This window comes from Sciurus vulgaris, assembly GCF_902686455.1.
Source record: "Sciurus vulgaris genome assembly, chromosome: 3".
NCBI classification, from domain to species: Eukaryota; Metazoa; Chordata; class Mammalia; order Rodentia; family Sciuridae; genus Sciurus; species Sciurus vulgaris.
The window spans coordinates 159,994,695-160,009,446 of NC_136463.1; the positions used below are offsets into that span (position 1 = coordinate 159,994,695).

General features: G+C 40.6%; 1 long non-coding RNA gene across 1 annotated transcript in view; it reads right to left on the bottom strand.

The window, feature by feature from the left end:
- LOC306655921 overlaps positions 1-14,752 on the bottom strand; it is a 64,400-nt gene that overhangs the window by 37,568 nt on the left and 12,080 nt on the right. The window contains exon 2 of the long non-coding RNA XR_013762348.1: positions 14,270-14,403. This is a non-coding gene — a long non-coding RNA (uncharacterized lncRNA). The remainder of the gene's footprint in view (positions 1-14,269; positions 14,404-14,752) is intronic.

Here is a 14,752-nt window from a genome sequence, read left to right on the forward strand (position 1 = left end):
CAATAGTGATTTCTGTGGAGAGTCGAAACAAAGGAGAGTAAGGAAGACATGTGTATCCCTTGTACTTTATAAACTTCTCAATTTTTAATTTGTTATAACCAGCTAGCATCATTCTGTAATTACAACAATAGAAAACTAGTATATACCACAGATTCTTTATCCATTCATCTGTTGAAGGGCTTCTAGTTTGGTTCCACAATCTAGTTATTGTGAATTGAGCCAGTATAAACATTAATGTGGCTGTGTTACTGTAGTATGCTAATTTTAAGTCCTTTGGGTATAAACCGAGGAGGGGGATAATTGGGTCAAAAGGTGGGTCTATTCTAAGTTTTCTGAGGATTCTCCACACTGCTTTCCAGAGTAACTGCACCAATTTGCAACTCCACTGGCAATGTAAAAGTGCACCTTTTTCCCCACATCCACGCCAACATCTATTATTGTTTGTGTTCTTGATAATAGCCATTCTAATTGGAGTAAAATGAAATCTTGGAGTTGTTTTAATTTGCATTTCTCTAACTATTAGAGATGTTGAACACTTTTTCATATATTTATTAATTGCCTGTATGTCTTCTTCTGTAAAGTGCCTGTCCAGTTCCTTGACCCATTTATTGATTAGGTTCTTTGAATGGATAAAGAAACTGTGGTACATATACACAATGGAATATTATTCAGCCATAAAGAAGAAGAATATTATGGCATTTGCAAATAAATGGATGGAATTGGAGAATATCATGCTAAGTAGAATAAGCAAATCCCAAAAAAACCAAAGACCGAATGTTTTCCCTGATAAGTGGATGATATATAATGGGGGTGGGAGTGTGGGGAGTGAGAGAAGAATGGAGCAACTTTAGATTATGTAGAGGGAAATACGAGGGAGGGAAGTATGAAAAATGGTAGAGTGAGACAGACATCATTACCCTTACATTCATGTATGATTACATGAATTATATGAATCTACATCATGCACAACCATAGAAAAGAAATTATGTACCCCATTTGTGTACAATGAATCAAAATGCAGTCTGTAAAAAAAAAATAAAAAACAAAAAATTTAAAAAAAAAGAAAACTAGTACAAAAGAAGTCGTACACCAACGATCACTGTTTGCAAATGACCTAACAAACCTGAGATAGACCACTATAGATCCCAATGCCTGCGTGAAACCAGTAACGATGTGCCAAGAGAAGGACTGATATTGGGAAATGGTATCTGATTGGCCTGTGACCATGGCCCCTGACATGGGCAAATATAATTCTCCCCAAAATTCAACCCAAATAAACCCACAACCTAATTTTCAATAACATATCCTGAAACACCATGCTTGCCTTACAAATGCAGCTTCAAAGCAAGCTCATCTATACCCCTTTCCAGCCCAAAGCACTTCTGAACAGAAAAATCAGGAGCTGCCATAGGTCAATGGGCTTAGTGTAAGAAGCCTAAGTGCTAAAGAAGGTGGGAATCGTGCTGGACCAACCAACCTAAGCGCACATGCTGTGGGATGGAGCTGGGACTAGAGGGGATGGGGTTATGGGAAAGAATCTGAATGCTGGCTCAGACATGGGCCACTAGGTAGATAGACCAAAGCACCTCCTTGTAACAATATGACATTCTTAGGGTGGAGGTGGAATTGCCAAAGGGAGTACAGACAACTAAAAGTAAAGCAAATAACAGTTCTGAGTGACACCAGGAAGACCTTAAGTGATGGCTGGAGGTTGCCAGGAGCAGAATCTAAGGGAGATATCTAGGAAGATCTGGTGCAAGGCTAGGAACTCAGGAGGCATCTAACTGAAGATGAGACCCTGAATTCTGGGCAGGGATACTAAGGCAAAAATCCAAGGTTATAAACAGTAAAAGCTACATGTCCTACTACATGTTATGGGCTTTAAATTCCCATTCATTTAATTCTTCCAAAAATTCTGTGAGGGGGGAACTTTCATCATTTCTGTTCTTGAGATTAACAAAGGAAGGTAGATTAAAAAAAAAACAAACCAAACATGATTTTTTCAGTCATATAGCTAGTGGATTAGTCTGCTCCAGCTGCCATGACTCAAATGTCACAGACTGGTTGACTTAAACAACAAAAATTTATTTTCTCCAGTTTTGGAAGCTCAAAGTCTAAGATCAAGGTACCAGCATGGTTAGTCTCTGATGAAGTCTCTCTTCCTTGCAGATGGCCAATGTCTTGCTGAGTTCTTGCATGGCCTCTTTACTATGTGCTTGTGAAGAAAGAGACTTTTCTGGTTTCTCTTCCTCTTTTTTAAGGACTCCCTGTCCTACCAGATTAGGGCCTGGTGTACTTAGGATCTGGAATGCACTGCAAAGTCTCATGTGTTCGAGGCTTGGTCTCCAGTGACAGCAGTGTTCAGAGGTGAGGTTTGGGGAAGTGTTGACCATGAGGGCTCTGACCTTATCCTGTGTCAATCCATTGATGGATTTATCATTTGAAGGCATTATTGGGAGGTGATGAAAACTAGGGGAGATGGGACCTAGTTGAAGGGAATGGGTCCTTCTGGATGTGCTCTTGGGGACTGTATTTTGTCTCCCACCCCCACCCCACCCTCTCTATTTCTGCTTCTTGGCACCATGAAATAAGCAGCTCTGCTCCACCACATCCTCTCTGTCATGATGTTCTGCCTCACCACAGGCCTGTACCAATGGAGCCAACCAACCATGGACTGAAACCATGAACTCAAATACATTTTTCCTCCTTTCAGTTGTTTTTCTCAGGCACTTTGCCACAGCAGTAAAATGCTTACTAACACAGGACCCTTATTACCTCACTTTACCATTATCACCTTCCAAATACAGTCATGCTGGGGTCTAGGGCTTCGGCAAATGAATCTGAAGGAGACACAACCAGTTTGTAATAGCTAGTAAGTAGCAAACACAATGTGACGCCAGAGCCTAATATTCTTGTTGTATATTTAATGCTAACATATATTTTATTAAAGTATAATTTAATTATGGTTCAACGAGTTTTCAATAAAGACCTACATCCATGTGATTGGATGACACCAGGAGGACCTTAAGGGATGGCTGGAGGTGTTGCCATTGTAGATTTCATGGCAACCAGGAGTCACCCCCACAACAGCAGACACTAAGTCTACACCCAGTAAGACTTGATCCTGAGCTCCCTCCCATGTACGTGCACTGCATGGTGCTCCCCCCAGGAGCCTGTCCTTGCATGTTCCTGCTCTGTTCTGGATCCCAGGAGATAGAATCTTGAGAGGCTTGTCCTTCTCCAGGACACTATCTCAGAATCTCCTCCATAGCTTTAGCTACCCAAAGTCAGGCCTACAGTAGTTTCCCTCCAGCTGACCCTAGTGCTTCCTCCTTAGTAAGAGTACCTCTTTCTAAGCCTCCAGTTTAGAAGCTGTAGCTTTCTATTCTTGCTATGCTTTGGGTGATTTCACCAACCATTGTTTGGCTTTTCAACTTTTCTAGCTCCTGTATAACCAGTTCTCTGTATTAAATGCCCTCTGTTTCAGATCCTCAGCATGGTTTCTCTCTTCCTGGTTTTCTAGTTTGCTGACAGGCTCCTACTTGCTATGACTGACTTAGAAACTGGGGCAATTCTAGGCATATAGATGAAGCCCATGCACAGAGGCTGGAAGCCAGAGAACTCCTAAGCAGAGGTTTTTCTAAGAGAATACCAGGAATTGTATTGACATTTGTTCTCCACTTGTTGATGTATTAGCAAATTAGCACTTTCCCCATTCGTTGTCCATGGCTCACCTGTTTTGCAGATGGACCTCTGAAAGCTGTCAAGTCTAGAGATGCTTTATCACCTGCTCTTTCAGCTATTGTTTTGACAGTAAGCTACTAATTGGATTTGTCAAACTGCCACATCTTTTCAAAAATGTGCTCGTCTATGACTAAGGAGTGTCCAATCCTGAGAAGTTCTCAACAGCCTGTAGGTATCCCCAGGGATCCTGCCAACCAGCTGGGAGGAGGAGGAGGAAGCTCAGGCAGAGTCTTAAAAGAGGCACAATGCCCAGCCCGCTCAAGTTCCAGTTTACTTTTCAGCTCACTCTGGCTAACTATAAAAATCCATATTGAGTAGATCCCCATGACTACTGCAGAAAGACCTCCATCTCTAGTTTGGCTGCAAAACTAAACCCTGCCTTCCAAAAGCCTTTGCTTGAGGCGGGAGTACCAGAAGGCAGACTGCACCCATTGGCTCGCTGCCCGACATGCCGGGGACTTCTCCAGAACCACAGTAGTTATGAGTCAAGTTTCCTTCCCTCAGCTCACACAACTGAAGCAATGGGCCGTCCGCCTGCCCTGATCACAGGAATAGAAGCCCCGCCGTTAGCGGGTAAAAGCAAACCAGACGGTTCCCACTTCTTCAATCTACGTGATAAATCACTTCAGCCGGAGAACCATCATGAAGTGACCTGGCAGCAGAGGAGAGAAATGTAACCCAAAAAAAGAAAGGAAGGAAGAAAGAATCCTGTTAGTCACAGAGCTTTTCATCCGAACCACAGAACAGGCTCTTGCTTTCTGGGGGAATAATAAAATCACAGCCCTGTGCTCTATCAGCTCCTCAAACAAATGCAACTTCCTAGAATGTGACAATTTGGGGTTGGATTTGGTTTTCACTGGGTAAAGGCATAAATTAAAAAGAGAGACTGGGCACCCTTAAGAAAGTCGAAGAAGTAAATAAGCTTGCTATTCAAACCAGGGATCACAAGCTGTGAGCAGCCCCGCTCTGTGATCTATCTGACACCTGGTGAACAAACAACACAGCCTCTGCCCAGGCTGGAATTTTCCCACAGTGGACCAGCAACTTCAGAGGTCCCCCTGAGTGCCCGGGCTGAGGACTGAAAGAGTTATTTCATTCCGAAGCAAAATCACAAAAGCTTAAAGACATTCTAGGAGAAAAGCCCCAAAGCCCATTACTAGAGATAGGATATTAAAAGTAAAGAAAGACTTCTTGTGGAAAATTGCTTAGGGGCAAAACCACAAACAGAGAAAAACTATCATATGATGGGAAGAAAAGGTTCTATCCAAAATAAACACAGGATATGAAATTGGTTGTTTTAGCATCACATAAGCCTAATTCGCGTCTCCTAAGCAGGAGCCTGTAAGACAGAGAAACTTGGGCTCAGGAATTGTAACATAGAAGTCCTTCTTGCAGGGAGGGTAAGGGTGCTGGGGATGAACCAGGGCCTGGCACATGCTATGTGAGCACTGTACCACTGAGCCATATCCCAGCCCTTACCAGGCCTTCTCCCCACCCACTGCCTGCCTCTCGGCTTCCCCTTCCTCCAAAGGCATCTGGAACTCTCTGAATTCTTCCACAGAGGAGTGTTCCTCTAAATTATTCATACTACAGTGCTACTTATTTCCTGTCCTGTCCTTCCCAGAAGTACTTTCTGTGTTAGAGTGCAGTGAAAGTGAGCAATGCTCAAAACAATCAGTGACTCACTCCGCATTCTCAAATCTCAAGCACGTGTAGAAATGCCATGGCGTGGGGGTGGGAAGAGGAGTCTCTGTCCACATCCTGATACCTCACATAAAAACATACTGTAAGTAGACCTCTTTCACAGTCCAGTCACATTCTATGGGTAGGATAACATTATTTTTTAAATACTGGCTTTCAAAAGTTGAGATCCTCATCTTTCAACCAAAATAGTCATGTATTTAAAGAAGGTCAACAGGAAGTTATTTATGAGCTTATTTCCAGGATTTGTTCTCATCCCTCATTTCTGAATTTTCATATCAATGGAGGCATAGGAAAGTTTTTTCAATAACTGATAAAACTTTCTAAAATCTCATTTGATCTGGCCATAATTTTTTTCTATCCGTACACCAAAATATTTGGGAAGTGTTTTATCCAAATTACACTCTGGTCCTGATAGAGATAAACCCCAGTGAATAACAAGTCTGTGTCCGTGTGATAATCAAAAGAGATTCTGACAGTAATATTGGCATTCTTGTTCCTTTCTGTGGTGGACCATGCAGACAGCTACAATAATCCCTCCCAACTGCATGTTCTTTTTCCATGTGTCCTTAGCACTCCTCCCATCAATAGGTGACAGTGGTCTCCTCTCTGCTTAAATCTGGGCTGACTTCATGACCTGTTTTGACCAACAGCATCTAGCAAGATGAACTCAGTATGACTGGTAGGCTTGGACCTTAAGGAGACTTGGAACTTCCATTTTGCTCTATTGGAGCCTCCATGTAAGGAAGTCCAGGCTGTTCTGCCAAAGAGATTCATAGAGAAGACCAAACTGCCCCACTGACAGCCCAAGCTTGTGGGGAGACCATGCTGCACCTGCCTGCTCCAGCACCTGTAGAGCAGAGGCAAGCCTTCTCCACTGAGTCCTGCTCACGTTGTGGATCCACAGAAACATAAGCTAATGACTACTTTAAGCTACTGGGCTTTGAAGAAGTTTGTTACCTCACCGCAAGATAACCAAAACAGAGACCTTATACAAAAATGACTACATTGTGTTTAGTTACCCAGAACTGACGTATCAAAGATGAGATACTTGATCTCAAAAAGCCTCATCTCAATTCAGAACTGTAAATGATCAAAGACCAAATGACAATCTGCATCAAAGACTTCTGCCCCAGTACCCATGCTCCGCCTTCTTTGATGGCCATGAGTCTCCAAATGTAGTCTTGGACCAGCATTATCAGCAGCACATGGGAACTTGTTAGAAATGCAAATTCTTGTCCCCCTCCAGCTAAAAGGGAAGCTAGGGGTGGAGCCCAGCAATCTATATGTCAACAAATCCTGCAGGTGGCTTACTACAGTTTGAGAATCACTGTTCTATAGTAACAAACTGATCTTTAACTGGTACATATGTCCACCTGGGTAAAAATTAAAGGGTCTGGGTAAGGCCATTTTGACTAAGTTCTGGCTAGCAAGAAGTAAGCAGACAGGGAGAAGGGGAGGAGGTCTCTATCCCTCTCTCACTCTCATGCTGGCTGGAACTTGGTTGTGACTGCTGGAGATCAAGAAGCTGTCTTAGGCCATGAGATGATCCTGAGAAATGAATCCATGCAGAGCAACAAGACGGAAGGAGTCTGGTACACTGATACTACAAAGCTTCCATATTAGCCCTGGACTAATGATGTTGAACATGGAAGTTTCTAACCTGTTTAAGCTCCTTATTTTAAATATTTTGTCTCTCAGAATTAAGATTAGAGTCTAACTCAGTAGAATGAATGGACATAACTCTCCTAGGTTCATATATGAATATAAAACCAGTGTAACTCTACATCATGTACAACCACAAGAATGGGAAGTTACACTCTATATATGTATAATATATCAAAATACATTCTATTGTCATGTGTAACTAAGAAGAACAACAAAAAAGATTAGCATCTAACTAATGCAAGATCTTAACAAACTTAGTCTCCCTTTCTCTCACCTACTGAAATATTCTTAAATATAAGGATATTTCACTTTCTGTACTTCTTACAAGTTATCTTTCAGATTTTTTATTTCTCTAGTTGTTTAGTAACTGTCTACCTACTTGACCTGAAGCTCCATGAAGGCAATTGTTTCATTTATCATTGAATTTCCAGCATCCAACACATGTCTACCCTCACAACAGGGATGTGGCATATATTTACTGAATTGAATGGACAGATGGAAGGATGGATGTGGGCAAACCAAATTTTATCCAAACAATTTTTCAGCATTGATAAACTGACCAAGCTTTAAAAAAAAAATCAATATTTCTTTTCAATAATGAATATTCAACAATACTCTCCCACCCACATCACACTTCTGTTTCACATTTTAATCTGAACGATAAGCCATAACAACAGTAACCAACACTTTTAGATGTCTTAAAATGTGCCAAAGACAAATTCCAATAGAGTGGTAACTACAATATATATGAATAGTGTTCCTCAAACTCTTGAGTTCATTAGAAACAGAAAAGTCTGAGAAACTGTCGCAGCCAAAGGAGACTATGGAGATAATACAATTAAATACAATAAAGCATCCTGGATAGGATCGTGGAAGAGAAGAGGACATTAGGCAATAACTAGGGAATTCTGAATGAACAATGACCTTAGGTAATAACGATGATGCAATCAATATTGGTCAGATCTAGCATACATAAATGGAGTATAATTTCTCATCTTCTGGTTGTACATGACGTAGAATCTCACCAGTCATATAATCATATATGTGCATAGGGTTCATTCTACTATCCTTCCTACTCTCATACCCTTTTCCCTCCCCTTCACTCCCCTCTACCTAATCTAAAGTAACTCTATTCTTCCCTAGCACCCCCACCCCGCCCTGCCTTATTGTGAATTAGCATCCACATATCAGAGACAACATTCGCCATTTGGTGTTTTTGGCTTGGCTTATTTCACTTAGTATGATATTCTCCAGCTCCATCCATTTACTGGTGAATGCCATAATTTCATTCTTCTTTAAGGTTGAGTAATATTCCATTCGGTATATATACCACATTTTCTCTATCCATTCATCTGTTGAAGGACACCTAGCTTGGTTCCATAGTTTAGCTGTTGTGAGTTGAGCTTCTGTAAATATTGATGTGACTGAGTCACTGTGTGTTATGGTTTGGATGTGAGGTGTCCTCTAAAAGCTCATATGTGAGACAATGCAGGAAGGTTCCGAGAAGAAATGATTGGGTTGTAAGAGTCTTAACCCAATCAGAGAATTAATCCCTGGTGGGGTTAATTGAAGTGGTAGGGTGTGGCTGGAGGAGATTGGAATTGGGGCGTGGCTTTGGGGTATATATTTTGTATCTGGAGAGTGGAGACTCTCTCTCTCTCTCTACTTCCTGATGATGCAAGCTGCTTTCCTCTGCCACACTCTTCCGCCATGATGTTCTGCCTCACCTTGAGCCCAGAGGAATGGAGCTGGCCTTCTCTGGAGTAAGACCTCTGAAACTGTGAACCCTCAAATAAAGCTTTCCTCCTCTATAATTGTGTTAGTCAGATCATTTAGTCACAGCAGTAAAAAAGCTGACTAAAATACTGTAGTATGCTGATTTTAAGTCCTTTGGGCATAAACCCAGGAGATGGGATAGCTGGGTCAAATGGTGGTTCCAGTTCAAGTTTTCTGAGGAATCTCCATACTGTTTTCCATAATGGTTGCACCAACTTGCAGGTCATTAAATATCATGACCATTCCATATTAACGTAAGATGTTAATAATAGGGTAACTAGATGGTATGGGACAGGGAGGGGTGTCTAGGAATTCTCAGTACTGTTAACTTTTTATATAAGTCTAAAACTGTCCTTAAAATTAAAATATATTAATAAAATAAATTTTATTAATAAATGTATTAAGAAATATGCCAAAGACTTTACATAAGCAAATCATCGGACATTCATGCACAAAGACTGAGGTAAATACTATGATGAACCCTATTTCACAGGCACAAAAAAGTACATTAAGTTCAGTTTCTGCAAGTCCTTAAGGCTTACACTATGTTTCCTCTAGATCAAAGTTTATGTGATTCATTCATTTAAACAATGTATATGGATTACTGTGTACCAGGGAGGGACACATTTCTTCTCATCAAAATTAGGAGGGAAGAGGGACTTTGCACCAACCTGCTGAAATTTAAAGGTCACAAGCAAATATTTTCAAGAACGCACAATTCTGAAATGTGTTATATTTTCATGTTGACAGTACATACAATCCTCCAGCAGCTAGAAACAACTGAGCTTGACATCTAATTATCAAAAATAATTACTTACATATGAAGCTAGCAGATGGTACCTATTGTTAAAAACACATAAATCATACATCATAAGTTAAAAAGCTGATTCAAGAATGGGTCTATGTTTTATTCCAGGTACTAATATAGCAAAGATTTTAACTCTGAATACAATCCCTGGTCTATGCTAAAAGAATACCTCCAAGGAGAAAAGTCTCTATTCTGGCTCGAAGAACCTTAGATCTGTGGGTGCCTTGGTCTTAGACTCTGGAACTGTGAGGAATAAACATTTGTTGTTTAATCATACAGTTTAAGGTATTTTGTTACAGCAGCCCCCACTATAAGACACCAAGGAAGTATGTGCACCTATGATTTCATTTCTTCTCATGGTTCCTTTACCAGCCTCACTCTTCATTCTTAAAAGCTCAGCTGAGGCACTGACTCTCAGTCTCTCTTACCTCCCTGTGGGCTATCTCTACACACTCTCACGGCACTGGAGCTGACCTCAGTTGCAGGGCTTATCACAATGCAGTATGATTCAAAAAGCATGTGACTTGCCTGTAAGGTACTGTTCCAAGCATTCAGAAATACCAGTAGACAAATCAAGATGCTTTGACCCTTCTGAGATAATAAACAATAAGCCATCATACATAAGTAAATTTTATAGCATGTTATACCGGGAAGTGCCAAGGAAAAAGAAAATATGGAGTAGCTTAGGGGGAACGAGGTGGACTGGGGCATGGAGGAGGTTCAGAGTGCAGTCTTTGAGAGGGTGTTCAAGGTAGGTTTTGATGAGGGCATGAGATTTCAGCAAAGTCTAGAAGAAAGTGAGGGAACTAACTCTGCAGGTCCTGGAGGAGGAGGATCCCAGGGAGAGGGAAGAGCTAGAGCAAAGCTCCTCTGGCAAGGACAGACCTTAAAAGATTGAGAAACAGCCCGTGAGTCTGGAGCAAAGTGCAGCAGAAAAGGAGAAAAGGAGAGAGGGGAAGCAGGGAGCATCCATTTTGTAGGGCCTGTGGGCCATTGCAGACACTTTCACTGTGAGTGAAATGGACATGGTTTTGAGTAGAGGGGAGACAAGTGGTCTGACTGAGTACTGCAAGATTTGCTCTGGCACTGTGTTGGGAACAGGATTGTAGTAGGGCCAACATGAAAGCAGAAAAACCTGTTAAGAGGTAATTATAGGTGAGAGATGAAGAGATGAAGAGAACAGCAGCAGCAGAGAGGGGCAGATTCTGGATTTAGAGGCTCGTTGGATTGGATATGCGACGTAAGAGAGAAAAGGTCCAGGGAGGACGCCAGGGGGTTTTGTACTGAGTGACTGCTAGCATGGGGTTAGGAGTTGAAAGGAAGAAACAGGTTAGGAGGTGAAGAGCAGGAATCGGGGTGGGGGGGACGGATATAAATGTATCTGTTATCTGAAAACGTCCATTGACACTTTCTGGTAAGATGGCGCAAACACAAGGAGAGTGGGTGTTAGTGGTTTGAGAGAATCTGGGATTCGGCAGAGGGGCACATTTTAGAAAAGCTGCGTTTCTTATTTCCAACACTCCTAATGTGATAGACAACACTATCATGAGGGGGAAAAAAAAAAACCAAAGAAATCAATGTCTGCACAGGAAAATGATTTAGAGGAATTAGACTCTGAACATAAGTTCTTTAGGACTTTTAGTATTTTTACATACTTGAAATGATTTGACTTTTTATATATAGCACAAGAATGAAATATGATTTAAAAATCTGCCTGAATAAGTCTAAAAGTTTTTCAATTAATATAAAATAATTTGGGTGATAAGAAATCATCATGTCAGTTTAATTGGCGATTATTTTTTTTTAGTGACAAAAGAAAGCTCTATTTTAATTAGATGCAATGACATACAATAATACACAATATCCCTAATCACTTCCAATGTGCCAGAGGTGGTGTTAAATCATGTATACAGATCTTTTCATTTCACTCTCCCAATATTCCTATGACACAATTACCATTATTTTCCCCTTTTTAAGAGAAATTTCAAAACAATAAGGAAAATGTAATGTCTACAAGTTCTGTACATACCATATGATCTCTGTACTTTGTATGTTGGGGGGGAACCTCAGTTGTTATATAACATAGGCATATTTCAGAGATATAGGAGTTTTAGTTCCAGATCACCTCAATAAAGCTAATACCACAGTAAAACAAATCACAGATTTATACTATAGTTTACTAATTGTACAATGACATTGGTGTCTAAAAAACAATGAGCATGCCTTATTCGAAAGGATACTTTATTGCTAATGATTATCTGAGCCTTCAGTGAATCATAATTATTTTGCTAAGGGAGAATCTTCCCTCCATGTCGATGGCTGCCGACTGATTGGGTGGTGGTTGCTGAATGCTGGATGACTGTGGCAATTTCTTAAAATAAGACAACAATGAAATTTGTCACATTGATTGATTCTCCTTTCATAAGAGTTTTCTCCATAGCATGAAATGGTGTGTGGTACCATTTTATCCTCATGGCACTTCTTTCAAAATTGGAATCAATCTTCTTAAACCCTGCTACTGTTTTATTAACTAAGTTTAGATATTATTCTAAACTTCACTAGGAATCTTCACTAGGAATAAATTTCATCTCAAGAAAACACTTTCTTTGATCATCGATAAGCAGCTCCTCACCCACAAAAGTATTATTGTGAGATGATAACAATTCAGTTCTGTCTTTAAATTCCACTTTTAATTCTAGTTCTCTTGCTATTTCCACTATATCTGCAATTACTTCCCCCACTGAAGTCTCAAACCCCTCAAAGTAATCCATGAGGGTTAACCTCATGTTAATGGAATCAAACTTGGTGCTGGTATTTGGACTTCCTTCCATGAATCACAAATGTTCTTCATGGCACCTAGAATGATGAATCTTTTCCAGAAGGTTTCAATTTACTTTGCTCAAATCCATCAGAAGAATCACTGTCTATGACAGCTATCACCTTATAAAATGTATTTCATAATAAGAGTTGAAAGTCAAAATTATTCCTTGATATATGGCTACAGAATGGATGTTGTGCTAGCACACATGAAAACAACATTAATCTCACACAACTCCATCAGAGCTCTTGGGAAACAAGGTGCATTGTCAATGAGCAATAATATTTTTTAAAGAATCTTTATTTTTAGCCATGCGTAATGGTGCATACCTGTAGTCCCAGTTCCTTGGGAGGCTAAAATGCAAGGATCACTTGAGTTTGTGTGTTCATGAGACACGAGTTTGAGACCAGCCTGGGCAAAATAGTGAGACCCCATTTAAAAAAGAGAAGGAGAAGGAAAAAGGGAAGAGGAAGAGGAAGAGGAGGAAAAAGAAGGAGGAGGAAGAGGAAAGGTTTTGTTTTCCTGAGCAGTAAGTCTCAACAATGGGCTTAAATTCATCTAGTCTTGCTCCATTTATAGAGCACAGGCAAAGTAGTTTAGCATAATTCTTAAGGGCCTAGGATTTGGTGAGTGGGAAATAAGCATTGGCTTCAACTTAAAAGTTATCAGCTGCATTAGCCCCCTAACAAGTCAGCCTGTCCTTTGACCTTGGAAGCCAGGCATTGACTTCTCTCTATCAAGGTCCTAGATGGCTTCTTCCGATAGACGGCTGCTTCATCTGCATTGACAATTTGTTGTTCGTCAGTTATATTCTGAGTAACTTGCTGCAGCTTCTGTGTCCGCACTTGCTGCTTCACCTTGCACCTTATGTTTCGGAGACAGCTTCATTCCTTAAACCTCAGGAACCAACCTCTGCAAGCTTCAAACTTCTTTTCTGCAGCTTCCTTGTCTCTCTCCACCTTCATAGAATTGAAGAGAAGGATTCACTCTGGGTTAGGCTTTGGCTAAGGGAGTGTTGCTGCTTGTTTGATCTTCCTTCTAGACCACTAAAACTTTCTCAATATCAGCAATAAGCTATTTGCTTTTTTTTTTTTTTTTTTTTTTTATCACTTTTGTGTTCACTGGAGTAGCACTTTTAATTTCCTTCAAGAACTTTTCCTTTGCATTCACAGCTAGGCTATCTGGCACAAGAGACTTGGCTTTCAACCTATCTCAGCTTTTGGCTTGTGTTCCTCACTAAGCTTAATCACTTCCAGTTTTTATTTAAAGTGAGAGACCTGAATCTCTTCCTTTCACTGGAACCCTTACAGGCCTTTGTGGGTTTGTTGATTGAACTAATTTTAATGTTGTTTTGTCCCATGGAATAGGGAAGCCAGAGGAGAGGGAGAGAGATGGGGAATGAATAGCAGTCAGTAGAGCAGTCAGAACACAGGCAAGGCCTATTGACTAAGTTGGCCTATTACATGATGACATTCACGGTATACCCCAAACAACTATAAGAGTAACATCAAAGATCCCTGATCATAGATGACTGCAACAGATATAATAATAATAATGAAAAAAACTTGATCTATTGAGAGAATTACCAAAATATGACCCAGACACGTGAAGGAAGTACAGCCTGTTGAAAAATGGTTTGAACAGACTTGCTTGACACAGGTTTGCCACAAACCTTCAATGTGTAAAATAAACAAACAAAAATCCCACAACATCCAAGAAGCATAATAAAATGAGATATGTCTGTAATTTCTCACCGGTAAGAATTTGAGAACAAATCTTCAGTATGGGTCTTTCGTGCCTGCTTTGTATGTCACCCTGAGCTGTGACTGCTCTCTCTGCTCCACAGAGAAAACTTATTTCAATCTTTCAGGTCCTGTATTTGTTCCCTCTGTTCAGGTTAAAAACAAACAAACAAACAAACAAAAACGGGTCCAAAGGAGATACCGAGGCTAAAGGGATGGTTCCTGGCCTTGAGGCACTTACAGTCTAGTGGGTTAGACAATTGCATGAATGGTAATGTAAATCCTAACACCTGACAGGTGCCTTGCCTCTGTGTGCATGCGCAGCAAGCTCCAAAGGGAAGGGGTGACTTAGGGAAAGCCCTGGGGGAAGAAAGGGCGTGTTTAAAGCTCTTTTGATTTCATCATGTATTTTGGATAATTCCAGTAAGTATTCTTGGTGGCAGCAAGCCACTTAGGGAGTGTTTCAGTTATAGCCCTTTCACATTTTGTATAATG